The sequence below is a fragment of the Ranitomeya imitator genome, chromosome 3, assembly GCF_032444005.1.
Source record: "Ranitomeya imitator isolate aRanImi1 chromosome 3, aRanImi1.pri, whole genome shotgun sequence".
In the NCBI taxonomy this organism is placed as follows: Eukaryota; Metazoa; Chordata; class Amphibia; order Anura; family Dendrobatidae; genus Ranitomeya; species Ranitomeya imitator.
In genome coordinates, this window is record NC_091284.1 from 837,523,429 (window position 1) to 837,537,785 (window position 14,357).

A 14,357-nucleotide genomic window follows, 5' to 3' on the forward strand; every position below is an offset into this window, starting at 1 on the left:
CACTAAGGGGAGCTCCCTGTATACAGAGATACATGATAAGATCCTGTCTGTAGTCACCACTAGGGGGAGCTCCCTGTATACAGAGATACATGATAAGATCCTGTCCGCAGTCACCACTAGGGGGAGCTCCCTGTATAGAGAGATACATGATAAGATCCTGTCTGTAGTCACCACTAGGGGGAGCTCCCTGTATACAGAGATACATGATAAGATTCTGTCTGCAGCCACCACTAGGGGGAGCTCCCTGTATACAGAGATACATGATAAGATCCTGTCCGCAGTCACCACTAGGGGGAGCTCCCTGTATAGAGAGATACATGATAAGATCCTGTCTGTAGTCACCACTAGGGGGAGCTCCCTGTATACAGAGATACATGATAAGATCCTGTCTGCAGCCACCACTAGGGGGAGCTCCCTGTATAGAGAGATACATGATAAGGTCCTGTCTGCAGCCACCACTAGGGGGAGCTCCCTGTATACAGAGATACATGATAAGATCCTGTCTGCAGTCACCACTAGGGGGAGCTCCCTGTATACAGAGATACATGATAAGATTCTGTCTGCAGCCACCACTAGGGGGAGCTCCCTGTATACAGAGATACATGGTAAGATCCTGTCTGCAGCAACCACTAGGGGGAGCTCCCTGCATACAGAGATACATGATAAGATCCTGTCTGCAGCCACCACTAGAGGGAGCTCCCTGTATACAGAGATACATGATAAGATCCTGTCCGCAGTCACCACTAGGGGGAGCTCCCTGTATAGAGAGATACATGATAAGATCCTGTCTGTAGTCACCACTAGGGGGAGCTCCCTGTATACAGAGATACATGATAAGATTCTGTCTGCAGCCACCACTAGGGGGAGCTCCCTGTATACAAAGATACATGATAAGATCCTGTCTGCAGCCACCACTAGGGGGAGCTCCCTGTATAGAGAGATACATGATAAGGTCCTGTCTGCAGCCACCACTAGGGGGAGCTCCCTGTATACAGAGATACATGATAAGATCCTGTCTGCAGCCACCACTAGGGGGAGCTCCCTGTATACAGAGATATATGATAAGATCCTGACTGCAGCCACCACTAGGAGGAGCTCCCTGTATACAGAGATACATGATAAGATCCTGTCTGCAGTCACCACTAGGGGGAGCTCCCTGTATACAGAGATACATGATAAGATTCTGTCTGCAGCCACCACTAGGGGGAGCTCCCTGTATATAGAGATACATGATAAGATCCTGTCCGCAGCCACCACTAGGGGGAGCTCCCTGTATACAGAGATACATGATAAGATCCTGTCTGCAGTCACCACTAGGGGGAGCTCCCTGTATACAGAGATACATGATAAGATCCTGTCTGCAGCCTCCACTAGGGGGAGCTCCCTGTATACAGAGATACATGATAAGATCCTGTCTGCAGTCACCACTAGGGGGAGCTCCCTGTATATAGAGATACATGATAAGATCCTGTCTGCAGCCACCACTAGGGGGAGCTCCCTGTATACAGAGATACATGATAAGATCCTGTCTGCAGCCACCACTAGGGGGAGCTCCCTGTATACAGAGATACATGATAAGATCCTGTCTGCAGTCACCACTAGGGGGAGCTCCCTGTATACAGAGAAACATGATAAGATCCTGTCTGCAGCCACCACTAGGGGGAGCTCCCTGTATACAGAGACACATGATAAGATCCTGTCTGCAGTCACCACTAGGGGGAGCTCCCTGTATACAGAGATACATGATAAGATCCTGTCTGCAGCCACCACTAGGGGGAGCTCCCTGTATACAGAGATACATGATAAGATCCTGTCTGCAGCCACCACTAGGGGGAGCTCCCTGTATACAGAGATACATGATAAGATTCTGTCTGTAGTCACCACTAGGGGGAGCTCCCTGTATACAGAGATACACGATAAGATCCTGTCTGCAGTCACCACTAGGGGGAGCTCCCTGTATACAGAGATACATGATAAGATCCTGTCTGCAGCCACCACTAGGGGGAGCTCTCTGTATACAGAGATACATGATAAGATTCTGTCTGTAGTCACCACTAGGGGGAGCTCCCTGTATACAGAGATACATGATAAGATCCTGTCTGCAGCCACCACTAGGGGGAGCTCCCCGTATATAGAGATACATGATAAGGTCCTGTCTGCAGCCACCACTAGGGGGAGCTCCCTGTATACAGAGATACATGATAAGATCCTGTCTGCAGTCACCACTAGGGGGAGCTCCTTGTATACAGAGATACATGATAAGATCCTGTCTGCTGTCACCACTAGAGGGAGCTCCCTGTATACAGAGATACACGATAAGATCCTGTCTGCAGCCACCACTAGGGGGAGCTCCCTGTATACAGAGATACATGATAAGATCTTGTCTGCAGCCACCACTAGGGGGAGCTCCCTGTATACAAAGATACATGATAAGATCCTGTCTGCAGTCACCACTAGGGGGAGCTCCCTGTATACAGAGATACATGATAAGGTCCTTTCTGCAGTCACCACTAGGGGGAGCTCCCTGTATACAGAGATACATGATAAGATCCTGTCTGCAGTCACCACTAGGGGAAGCTCCTTGTATACAGAGATACATGATAAGATCCTGTCTGCTGTCACCACTAGAGGGAGCTCCCTGTATACAGAGATACATGATAAGATTCTGTCTGCAGTCACCACTAGAGGGAGCTCCCTGTATACAGAGATACATGATAAGATCCTGTCTACAGCCACCACTAGGGGGAGCTCCCTGTATACAGAGATACATGATAAGATCCTGTCTGTAGCCACCACTAGGGGGAGCTCCCTGTATACAGAGATACATGATAAGATCCTGTCTGCAGTCACCACTAGGGGGAGCTCCCTGTATACAGAGATACACGATAAGATTATGTCTGCAGCCACCACTAGGGGGAGCTCCCCGTATACATTCTCTTGCTGTTTTTCTCTTTGCTATTCAGTTTCTGCCTATTATACATATTGAGCATTTTTCCTTATTGATGTGAATCTATTTTTGTCACTGTTGATCCTGAGTTGATCCTGTTTCTGTGTTTTTCTACAGACTTACAGTAAGTTTATGTGATTTTGTTGTTTGTTTGATCTTTGGCGATACCAGTTGGACCAGTCATAGAGGAACTGGAATATTTTATTTAAAAAGCAATAAAACAGTGAATAGTGACGGACTCTGTCCAGAAGCTGCAGAGCGTTTCCTTGCAACGTGCAGATTGTGATCTTGTGATCGCCCGGAGGAGTGACTGCAGAACAGGTGAGGGACGGCCACAACTCACTGATCATCGGGAGAGTTCATTAGGGGCTTTTATATTGTTTTTTCATTGTCCACCTGGCAGGAAGCGATGCACGTCTTTAAGCGTTGGGGGAATCCAACACAGACTGGGTTATTTTCTGTTATGTCTTGAATTGGTGTAACGTTGACACAAATCTGGTGCAATGTTTCCGGCAGTCATAGTTTTGCCAAATTCTTCTGCCAGTTAATAAATCTGGAGGGCACATTAATTTTAAACCTAGTTTTAAGCCGTATTAAAAAATGCCGGTCTAATGACGTCTTCCCCTTGTTTTCAGTGAATTTGTGGACACTTCTTACTATTCAGAAGCAATAATCAGCGATCACGGGCAGGGTCTTATCTGACCGGGGTTGGGCAGATTCCCTTTTCTTCTCCGTCTGACCCAGACTGCCACAAGGACTTTGAGGTTCGATGACCAGGGATCTATATGAGATTTTTGCATTTCTCCAAGAGATGACTTAGGTCAGATTATTATCCTCACTTACATGATGACTTGGGGAATATATTAGAATATCTAATAGCGGCTAGGCGTCTGCTTGTGGTTCTTGTGATACTCAAGCCTGATGAGCGGTTCAGGACAATGACAAATTAAAGATGACCCCTTTCTTTCAAGAAGAATAGCTCAGTATTAATGTGATTTTTCGATGTGGGAAACTTTATTGAGACCTGGTTCTAAAATCTTCCCATCTTGCATGTACCAGTCACTAACATAGTAACATAGTAACATAGTAACATAGTAACATAGTTAGTAAGGCCGAAAAAAGACATTTGTCCATCCAGTTCAGCCTATATTCCATCATAATAAATACCCAGATCTACGTCCTTCTACAGAACCTAATAATTGTATGATACAATATTGTTCTGCTCCAGGAAGACATCCAGGCCTCTCTTGAACCCCTCGACTGAGTTCGCCATCACCACCTCCTCAGGCAAGCAATTCCAGATTCTCACTGCCCTAACAGTAAAGAATCCTCTTCTATGTTGGTGGAAAAACCTTCTCTCCTCCAGACGCAAAGAATGCCCCCTTGTGCCCGTCACCTTCCTTGGTATAAACAGATCCTCAGCGAGATATTTGTATTGTCCCCTTATATACTTATACATGGTTATTAGATCGCCCCTCAGTCGTCTTTTTTCTAGACTAAATAATCCTAATTTCGCTAATCTATCTGGGTATTGTAGTTCTCCCATCCCCTTTATTAATTTTGTTGCCCTCCTTTGTACTCTCTCTAGTTCCATTATATCCTTCCTGAGCACCGGACAGGTAACCGGACACCGTAACATCTACGGAACAGATTAGCTACGAGGGAGGGGACATGGTTTTGTCATTTCCTGTTCCTCGTTCTTCTCTTTGGACTAGGATCTCCGATACCTCGGCCATGGTGACTCCTCTTGTCCAGACAGATAGTCATTGTTTGATAATCTGGTGATCGGATGATGAAGGCAATATCATCATCCCTCATGTACAGTGCAAGAACAAAGGTTCAACAAGTCCCAGAGCAAATTTTGAACTGAAACCCCCAAAATCCCACCTGACCATCCCAACTTAGCCAAAGCCTTTGTGTTACTCAGCTCGCATGCTCTGATGATATGAGTGCCCACCTCACCTGCTTTTCACTCTACAGTCAGGGCTTCGTGCCTCACTGGGTCTGGTTATTTGCCCTACTTATGTAGTTGGCCGATATCCGTTATCTCCTTCCTGGATTGGATTTGAGATCTAAGAAAATTAATCTTCACTCCAATCAGGAGCAGAAGGTTTCCTCGTTTCCAGAGGGCTGACCCTGATTCAATTTCATAACTTTTTAGATCTTCTGGAGCACAAAACAAAGTCAGAAGGTCAAGCAAATCCTCAGCAGTCATAAATGATCTCATGGCCTTAGGTATTCTAGAACTGGGCAGAGCAATTGATTTTCCCCAAGAGCAATGTGAGAGACCGTGACTGTTGTGGAGACCGAGCCAATAGGCTGAAATTAATTCAGCTCAATATTAATATTAATATATCAATTATAATTATTTATATTAGTTGTATAACTTAAAGTGCCCCTGTCACAAGGATTGTGCTCAGTAACTACAGTGTCAGGTGTGTGCCATTATACTGATTACAGTGATACCTGGTGATGAAATCAGTCTTGTGGTTGTTGTGGAATCTTTATTTGTAGTTTTCAGTTAATAAGATTCTCGTTTGGCGGGGCGGGGCTGTGGGCGGGGTTCTGGATGGCCTGTGGGCGGGGCTTTATGTGGTGCTCTGCTTACATATTTATCCTTATGTATATGAGTCGCCCGCCAGGGCCATGGGGTACCCAGTACCGGGTCCAGAGTTCACAGGGGGATGTCACGGTGGCGGCGACCCGGTCCGTGGCCCTGGGCACCCATGTAAAATGGAAATTGAATAAAGTTTATGTTCGTGACACTCAGGGCCGGCGTCAGCACCCGGCACTCCGGGCAAATGCCGGGGCCCTGGGGAGAGAGGGGGGCCCACTTACAGCTGGGAGAGCAGAGCAGGAGATAACATGCTCTCTCCGCCCACAATGTCACTGCTGGCTGCGTTCTCTTAACCCCTATGTGCCAGCTCTGACACAAGCATCTTCTCACTCAGTCAGTGCAGCCAGGCAGGCACACATAGGGGTTAAGAGAAGGCAGCCAGTGTGACTGTTTGTGGGCGGAGAGAGCACGTTCTCTGCTCTCCCCCCTGGGTGGCTGCAGTGCTGAGCTGAACTTATCAGGCAGATTCCGAGGAGCTCCGTCCTACCAGTGACTGAGTGAGTGTTATGGTATCCAGCAGTGGTTGAAGTTGTGGCTCAGTCTGCTGCTGTTTGTCTCCGCTGCCTAAAAATGTGGGTGATGTCTGGAGGAGCAGCTGGTGGGGTGCAGCCTGTAGCCACCCAGCTCACCCAGAATACATGCATGCTGCACCAAACCTGCACCAGTGGGATAGGAAGAAGCTTAACCCCTTCCCATCTGTATGAAGGTTATTGCTAAACCTTAAAGATAACAATCCGACCAGCATAAATGGGGTTAACCAGATGCCAGGAGGAAGGGGAGCTGCTGCCATGGATAACACTGAGCTGTGGGCTGTAGGTTGGGGCCCCGTGGCCCCAGGCTGGTGACTGGAGGGACTCTGCCCAGTGCTGGCATGTGGGTGATTTCTGCTCCGGAGTCTCAGCTTCTCTCCTCCACATCACACTGTGCAGTCACAGCAACATTGGTTGTCTCTGTCCAGGTCCCAGCAGCTGCCACTGCTCCCACCAAGGACATGGCATCACTTAACCCTTCCCCTGCAGCCACCGGCAACAAATCCACATTATTCCTTGATTAAATCAGGTTCCAACCCAATAGAGGAGCAGACATTTCCTGCTGCCATTAGGGTCCGGGAGGGGGTGACATTGGCTGCCCTGCTACTCTGTAGTGGGGGGTGACAAGTGTAACATGGGGTAACGATGACGGAGAAATGCACAGGGTAATAGTGAGCGCGACAGAGGGCAGTGTATGGTATGGAGCAGTCAGGGGGTGGGCTGCAGGATCCCCCCATACTGTACATGACTGCCCGGGACAGGGAGGTGTTTAATGAGCTTCTAATGACAGGGCACTAATTGGGTTATTAGGGTTTGTGGAAAGGATTCAGCATCAGGTCCCTCATTAATGCCCGAGCCGCCTGTTACTTTGTAGCACAGATCTGTTGGGACCGCAAAACCAAACAACGTTGTTTATGTAGAAAAGTCTTTGTTTCATAGAAAAACTCAAAACAGAAAAGCACCTCTCCTGTATATATACACTGCACAGCACCTTTCCTCCTGTATATATACACTGCACAGCACCTCTCCTGTATATATACACTGCACAGCACCTTTCCTCCTGTATATATACACTGCAGAATTCACAATAGCTGTCACTCATGTAAGAAGTGAAATCTGGCATTGTACTATACATTTCTCTGCCGTATCTGTGCATCATAAATCGGGGTATGTGTTAAAGGGGGGGCCCACTGAGACTCTTTCGCCCGGGGCCCTCGAAAACCTGGAGCCAGCCCTGGTGACACTACCTGTGGTATTCGGTCAGTGGGGACCGAAGCTGCTTTAAGTGGTTTTCTGGGGTGATGTTATGGCAGCTAGATGGTATAACTTCCCACAGGTGAAGTGTATCCCCAGGGCTCCCGGTGTATAGATGGAAGATGATGGTGAATGGTGCTGTAAGGAATGAGAACACAGGTTTGCAGTCTCTTTACCTTGTTTACTGAAGACTTCAGGCAGCCACAGTCCAGGGCACCAGATCACAGGGCAGGCAGGATCCGGCCGGCTTGGAGGCAAGTTGGGAGTCCCCTATACCAGGTGGAGAATAAAGCCTTCCCTCTAGAGCAGTGGTGTTGTAGTCCATTACTGCCTATTGCTTCTGATAAGGTCCTCACAGTTCTTCTCTCTGTCCCCCATATAGGATAGGACATAAAGCCGTATGACAGGTGACTCGAGCCTTTTTACAGGGTCTCTATCACAACCTGGGCTCTATGTGTCACTGTGTCTCCTGGGTATTGAGGCAGACAGGTAACTTGCAGTTCAGCTGTCCTGCCGGTCTCTGATGTAAGTCTTAAAGTCCCTTACAACCTCGGTGTTGCGGCTACTGGTTGCCTGGTGTGCTCGCCTGTGCTTCTCTCTCCTACACGCTCGCTACAATCTGTTCTGCTTTCGGTGTTATCTCTGTCCAGGATCTGCAGCACTTTTTCGTGGCTTCACTGCCCCTCTGCTTCCTTCCCCTCTGTCTCTCTGACAGCAACTGCCTCTCTTTCCCTCCAAACCACAATAGATATAGGGGAGTCACCTAGGAATAGGATCAAAAGCTCCCCCTTGTGGCCTGAAGTGTGAACATGTTGCATGTTTGTGTTTACCTGGTGACAGTTATCCTTCCTTGCCTCCAAGCGTGACATCACTCTCTCTGTGAGGAAAGCAATATCACTGTGATGACCAGGACCCTGGGGCGCCACACATCCCTCAGTGACCTGCCCCCTATTTTACATACTGCATATACAATGGTTTGAAAAAAATGTAAAACATTTACATACATCAGGCAGGCACCGACGCCTGCGCTGTGGCATGATATGGTGGTAATATGCATATTTTCATTTTCTTTAGACATGTAGCTTTGTTTAAGAAAAAAAAGATTGAAAAAAAATGGCTGCCGGCGCCATCTTTATAAAGCCTAATTTTTTTTCTCGGTCATCACATACAGCCCCTACCACAGGCAAGCCCAGGGCCCTGCCCACAGCCCCACCCACCGGCTGCCCTGTAGCACAGGCATACATAGCCTCCTGTGTACAGTGTGAGCCCACACATAGCCTCATGTATACAGTATGAGCCCACACATAGCCTCCTGTGTACAGTATGAGCCCACACATAGCCTCCTGTGTACAGTATGAGCCCACACACAGCCTCCTGTATACAGTATGAGCCCACACATAGCGTCCTGTGTACAGTATGAGCCCACACAGCCTCCAGTGTACAGTATGAGCCCACACATAGCCTCCAGTGTACAGTATGAGCCCACACATAGCCTCCTGTATACAGTATGAGCCCACACATAGCCTCCTGTGTACAGTATGAGCCCACACATAGCCTCCTGTGTACAGTATGAGCCCACACAGCCTCCAGTGTACAGTATGAGCCCACACATAGCCTCCAGTGTACAGTATGAGCCCACACATAGCCTCCTGTGTACAGTATGAGCCCACACATAGCCTCCTGTGTACAGTATGAGCCCACACAGCCTCCAGTGTACAGTATGAGCCCACACATAGCCTCCAGTGTACAGTATGAGCCCACACATAGCGTCCTGTGTACAGTATGAGCCCACACATAGCCTCCTGTATACAGTATGAGCCCACACATAGCCTCCTGTGTACAGTATGAGCCCACACATAGCCTCCTGTATACAGTATGAGCCCACACATAGCCTCCAGTGTACAGTATGAGCCCACACATAGCCTCCTGTGTACAGTATGAGCCCACACATAGCCTCCTGTGTACAGTATGAGCCCACACATAGCCTCCTGTATACAGTATGAGCCCACACATAGCCTCCTGTGTACAGTATGAGCCCACACATAGCCTCCTGTGTACAGTATGAGCCCACACAGCCTCCAGTGTACAGTATGAGCCCACACATAGCCTCCAGTGTACAGTATGAGCCCACACATAGCCTCCTGTATACAGTATGAGCCCACACATAGCCTCCTGTGTACAGTATGAGCCCACACATAGCCTCCTGTGTACAGTATGAGCCCACACATAGCCTCCTGTGTACAGTATGAGCCCACACATAGCCTCCAGTGTACAGTATGAGCCCACACATAGCCTCCAGTGTACAGTATGAGCCCACACATAGCCTCCTGTATACAGTATGAGCCCACACATAGCCTCCTATATACAGTATGAGCCCACACATAGCCTCCTATATACAGTATGAGCCCACACATAGCCTCCTGTATACAGTATGAGCCCACACAGCCTCCAGTGTACAGTATGAGCCCACACATAGCCTCCTGTGTACAATATGAGCCCACACATAGCCTCCTGTGTACAATATGAGCCCACACATAGCCTCCAGTGTACAGTATGAGCCCACACATAGCCTCCTGTGTACAGTATGAGCCCACACATAGCCTCCTGTGTACAGTATGAGCCCACACATAGCCTCCTGTGTACAGTATGAGCCCACACATAGCCTCCTGTGTACAGTATGAGCCCACACATAGCCTCCTATATACAGTATGAGCCCACACATAGCCTCCTGTGTTCAGTATGAGCTCACACATAGCCTCCTATATACAGTATGAGCCCACACATAGCCTCCTGTATACAGTATGAGCCCACACATAGCCTCCTGTATACAGTATGAGCCCACACATAGCCTCCTGTATACAGTATGAGCCCACACATAGCCTCCTGTATACAGTATGAGCCCACACATAGCCTCCTGTGTACAGTATGAGCACACACATAGCCTCCTGTGTACAGTATGAGCCCACACATAGCGTCCTGTGTACAGTATGAGCCCACACATAGTCTTCTGTGTACAGTATGAGCCCACACATAGCCTCCTGTGTACAGTATGAGCCCACACATAGCCTCCTGTGTACAGTATGAGCCCACACATAGCGTCCTGTATACAGTATGAGCCCACACATAGCCTCCCGTGTACAGTATGAGCCCACATATAGCCTCCTGTATACAGTATGAGCCCACACATAGCCTCCTGTGTACAGTATGAGCCCACACATAGCCTCCTGTGTACAGTATGAGCCCACACATGACGTCCTGTGTACAGTATGAGCCCACACATAGCCTCCTGTATACAGTATGACCCCACACATAGCCTCCAGTGTACAGTATGAGCCCACACATAGCCTCCTGTGTACAGTATGAGCCCACACATAGCCTCCTGTATACAGTATGAGCCCACACATAGCCTCCTGTGTACTGTATGAGCCCACACATAGCCTCCTGTGTACAGTATGAGCCCACATATAGCGTCCTGTATACAGTATGAGCCCACACATAGCCTCCTGTGAACAGTATGAGCCCACACATAGCCTCCTGTATACAGTATGAGCCCACACATAGCCTCCTGTGTACAGTATGAGCCCACACATAGCCTCCTGTATACAGTATGAGCCCACACATAGCCTCCTGTGTACAGTATGAGCCCACACATAGCCTCCTGTGTACAGTATGAGCCCACACATAGCCTCCTGTGTACAGTATGAGCCCACACATAGCCTCCTGTGTACAGTATGAGCCCACACATAGCCTCCTGTGTACAGTATGAGCCCACACATAGCCTCCTGTATACAGTATGACCTCACACATAGCCTCCTGTGTACAGTATGAGCCCACACATAGCCTCCTGTATACAGTATGAGCCCACACATAGCCTCCTGTGTACAGTATGAGCCCACACATAGCCTCCTGTATACAGTATGAGCCCACACATAGCCTCCTGTATACAGTATGAGCCCACACATAGCCTCCTGTATACAGTATGAGCCCACACATAGCCTTCTGTGTACAGTATGAGCCCACACATAGCCTCCTGTGTACAGTATGAGCCCACACATAGCCTCCTGTGTACAGTATGAGCCCACACATAGCGTCCTGTGTACAGTATGAGCCCACACATAGCCTCCAGTGTACAGTATGAGCCCCTACATAGCCTCCTATATACAGTATAAGCCCTCACATAGCCTCCTGTATACAGTATGAGCCCACACATAGCCTCCTGTATACAGTATGAGCCCACACATAGTCTCCTGTGTACAGTATGAGCCCACACATAGCCTCCTGTGTTCAGCATAAGTGCACACATAGCCTCATATGTACAGTATGAGCCCGCACATAGCCTCCTGTGTACAGTATGAGCCCGCACATAGCCTCCTGTATACAGTATGAGCCCACACATAGCCTCCTGTGCACAGTATGAACCCACACATAGCCTCCTGTGCACAGTATGAACCCACACATAGCCTCCTGTGTTCAGCATGAGTACACACATAGCCTCCTGTGTTCAGTATGAGCCCACACATAGCCTCCAGTGTACAGTATGAGCCCACACATAGCCTCCTGTGTATAATATAAGCCTACACATAGCCTCCAGTGTACAGTATAAGCCCACACATAGCCTCCAGTGTACAGTATGAGCCCACACATAGCCTCCTGTGTACAATATGAGCCCACACATAGCCTCCAGTGTACAGTATGAGCCCACACATAGCCTCCAGTGTACAGTGTGAGCCCACACATAGCCTCCTGTGTACAGTATGAACCCACACACAGCCTCCTGTGCACAGTATGAACCTACCCATAGCCTCCAGTGTACAGTATAAGCTTCCTGAAAATAATTAGAGAAAAAGTACTGGTTTTGATTGTTGTAGGTGTTGTGAATTCTGTTGTTAAGCTCCCTCCTGTGGTCATGAATGGTACTTCGGCTGGTTCTGTCCATGGGCTTCCTCTGGTGGTTGTGAGTGGGGCGGCGGCTTCTGAGGTTCCTTCCACAGGTGACGAGGTTAATTCGTTAGCTGGCTGCTCTATTTAACTCCACCTAGATCATTGCTCCATGCCACCTGTCAATGTTCCAGTATTGGTCTAGTTCGCTCCTGGATCGTTCTTGTGACCTGTCTTCCCAGCAGAAGCTAAGTTCCTGCTTGTTTTTCTCTGTTTGCTATTTTTTCTGTCCAGCTTGCTATTTTGATTTTTGTCTTGCTTGCTGGAAGCTCTGGGACGCAGAGGGAGCGCCTCCGCACCGTGAGTCGGTGCGGAGGGTCTTTTTGCGCCCTCTGCGTGGTCTTTTTGTAGTTTTTTGTGCTGACCGCAAAGTTACCTTTCCTATCCTCTGTCTGTCCAGTAAGTCGGGCCTCACTTTGCTAAATCTATTTCATCTCTGTGTTTGTAATTTTCATCTTTACTCACAGTCATTATATGTGGGGGGCTGCCTGTTCCTTTGGGGAATTTCTCTGAGGCAAGGTAGGCTTTATTTTTCTATCTTTAGGGCTAGCTAGTTCCTTAGGCTCTTAACCACCAGGTCCATTATTGTCCTCACCACCAGGTCATAACAGTACAGGTGGCCCAAAGTATTAATGCATCTCAATAGAGGGATATGAGAAGTTCTGAGACCATTTTTTTTTCTTTGCAGTGTGTTTTGTCTCTCTTTTCCCCTTTACCTCTGGGTGGTTCAGGATACAGGTGTAGATATGGACATTAAAGGTCTGTCCTCTTGTATGGATAATCTCACCATTCAAGAGTTTGTGGTTCAGAATCCAATGTTAGAGCCTAGGATTCCTATTCCTGATTTGTTTTTTGGGGATAGATCTAAGTTTCTGAATTTCAAAAATAATTGTAAATTGTTTCTTGCTTTGAAACCTCGCTCCTCAGGTGACCCTGTTCAACAAGTGAAAATCATTATTTCTTTGTTACGTGGCGACCCTCAAGACTGGGCATTTTCCCTTGCGCCAGGAGATCCGGCATTGCTTGATGTTGATGCGTTTTTTCTGGCGCTTAGATTGCTTTATGAGGAACCAAATTCAGTGGATCAGGCAGAGAAAATCTTGCTGGCTCTGTGTCAGGGTTAGGATGAGGTAGAGATATATTGTCAGAAGTTTAGGAAGTGGTCTGTACTCACTCAGTGGAATGAATGTGCCCTGGCAGCAATTTTCAGAAAGGGTCTCTCTGAAGCCCTTAAGGATGTCATGGTGGGATTTCCCATGCCTGCTGGTCTGAATGAGTCTATGTCTTTGGCCATTCAGATCGATCGACGCTTGCGTGAGCGTAAAGCTGTGCACCATTTGGCGGTATTAATTGAGCATAGACCTGAGCCTATGCAATGTGATAGGACTTTGACCAGGGCTGAATGGCAAGAACACAGACGTCGGAATGGGCTGTGTTTTTACTGTGGTGATTCCACTCATGCCATCTCCGATTGTCCTAAGCGCACTAAGCGGTTCGCTAGGTCTGCCACCATTGGTACGGTACAGTCGAAATTTCTTTTGTCCGTTACTCTGATTTGCTCTTTGTCATCCTATTCTGTTATGGCATTTGTGGATTCAGGCGCTGCCCTGAATTTGATGGACTTGGAGTTTTCTAGGCGCTGTGGTTTTTTCTTGGAGCCCTTGCAGTATCCTATTCCATTGAGAGGAATTGATGCTACGCCTTTGACCAAGAATAAGCCTCAGTACTGGACCCAATTGACCATGTGCATGGCTCCTGCACATCAGGAGAATATTCGCTTTTTGGTGTTGCATAATCTGCATGATGTGGTCGTTTTGGGGTTGCCATGGCTACAGGTCCATAATCCAGTATTGGATTGGAAATCTATGTCTGTGTCCAGCTGGGGTTGTCAGGGGGTACATGGTGATGTTCCATTTTTGCCTATTTCGTCATCCACCCCTTCTGAAGTCCCGGAGTTTTTGTCGGATTACCGGGATATATTTGATGAGCCCAAATCCAGTGCCCTACCTCCTCATAGGGATTGCGATTGTGCTATCAATTTGATTCCTGGTAGTAAGTTTCCTAAGGGCCG

The 14,357-nt window shown here is 48.1% G+C and overlaps 1 protein-coding gene across 1 annotated transcript in view; it reads left to right on the top strand.

Annotated features, from left to right (window-relative positions):
- Nucleotides 1-3,185: 3,185 nt before the first annotated feature.
- The window catches only part of LOC138671405 (ecto-ADP-ribosyltransferase 5-like), a 70,689-nt gene continuing 59,517 nt past the window's right edge, over nucleotides 3,186-14,357 (top strand). Inside the window, exon 1 of the mRNA XM_069759548.1 lies at nucleotides 3,186-3,268. The gene's annotated coding sequence lies outside the window, so the exon portion shown is untranslated. The remainder of the gene's footprint in view (nucleotides 3,269-14,357) is intronic.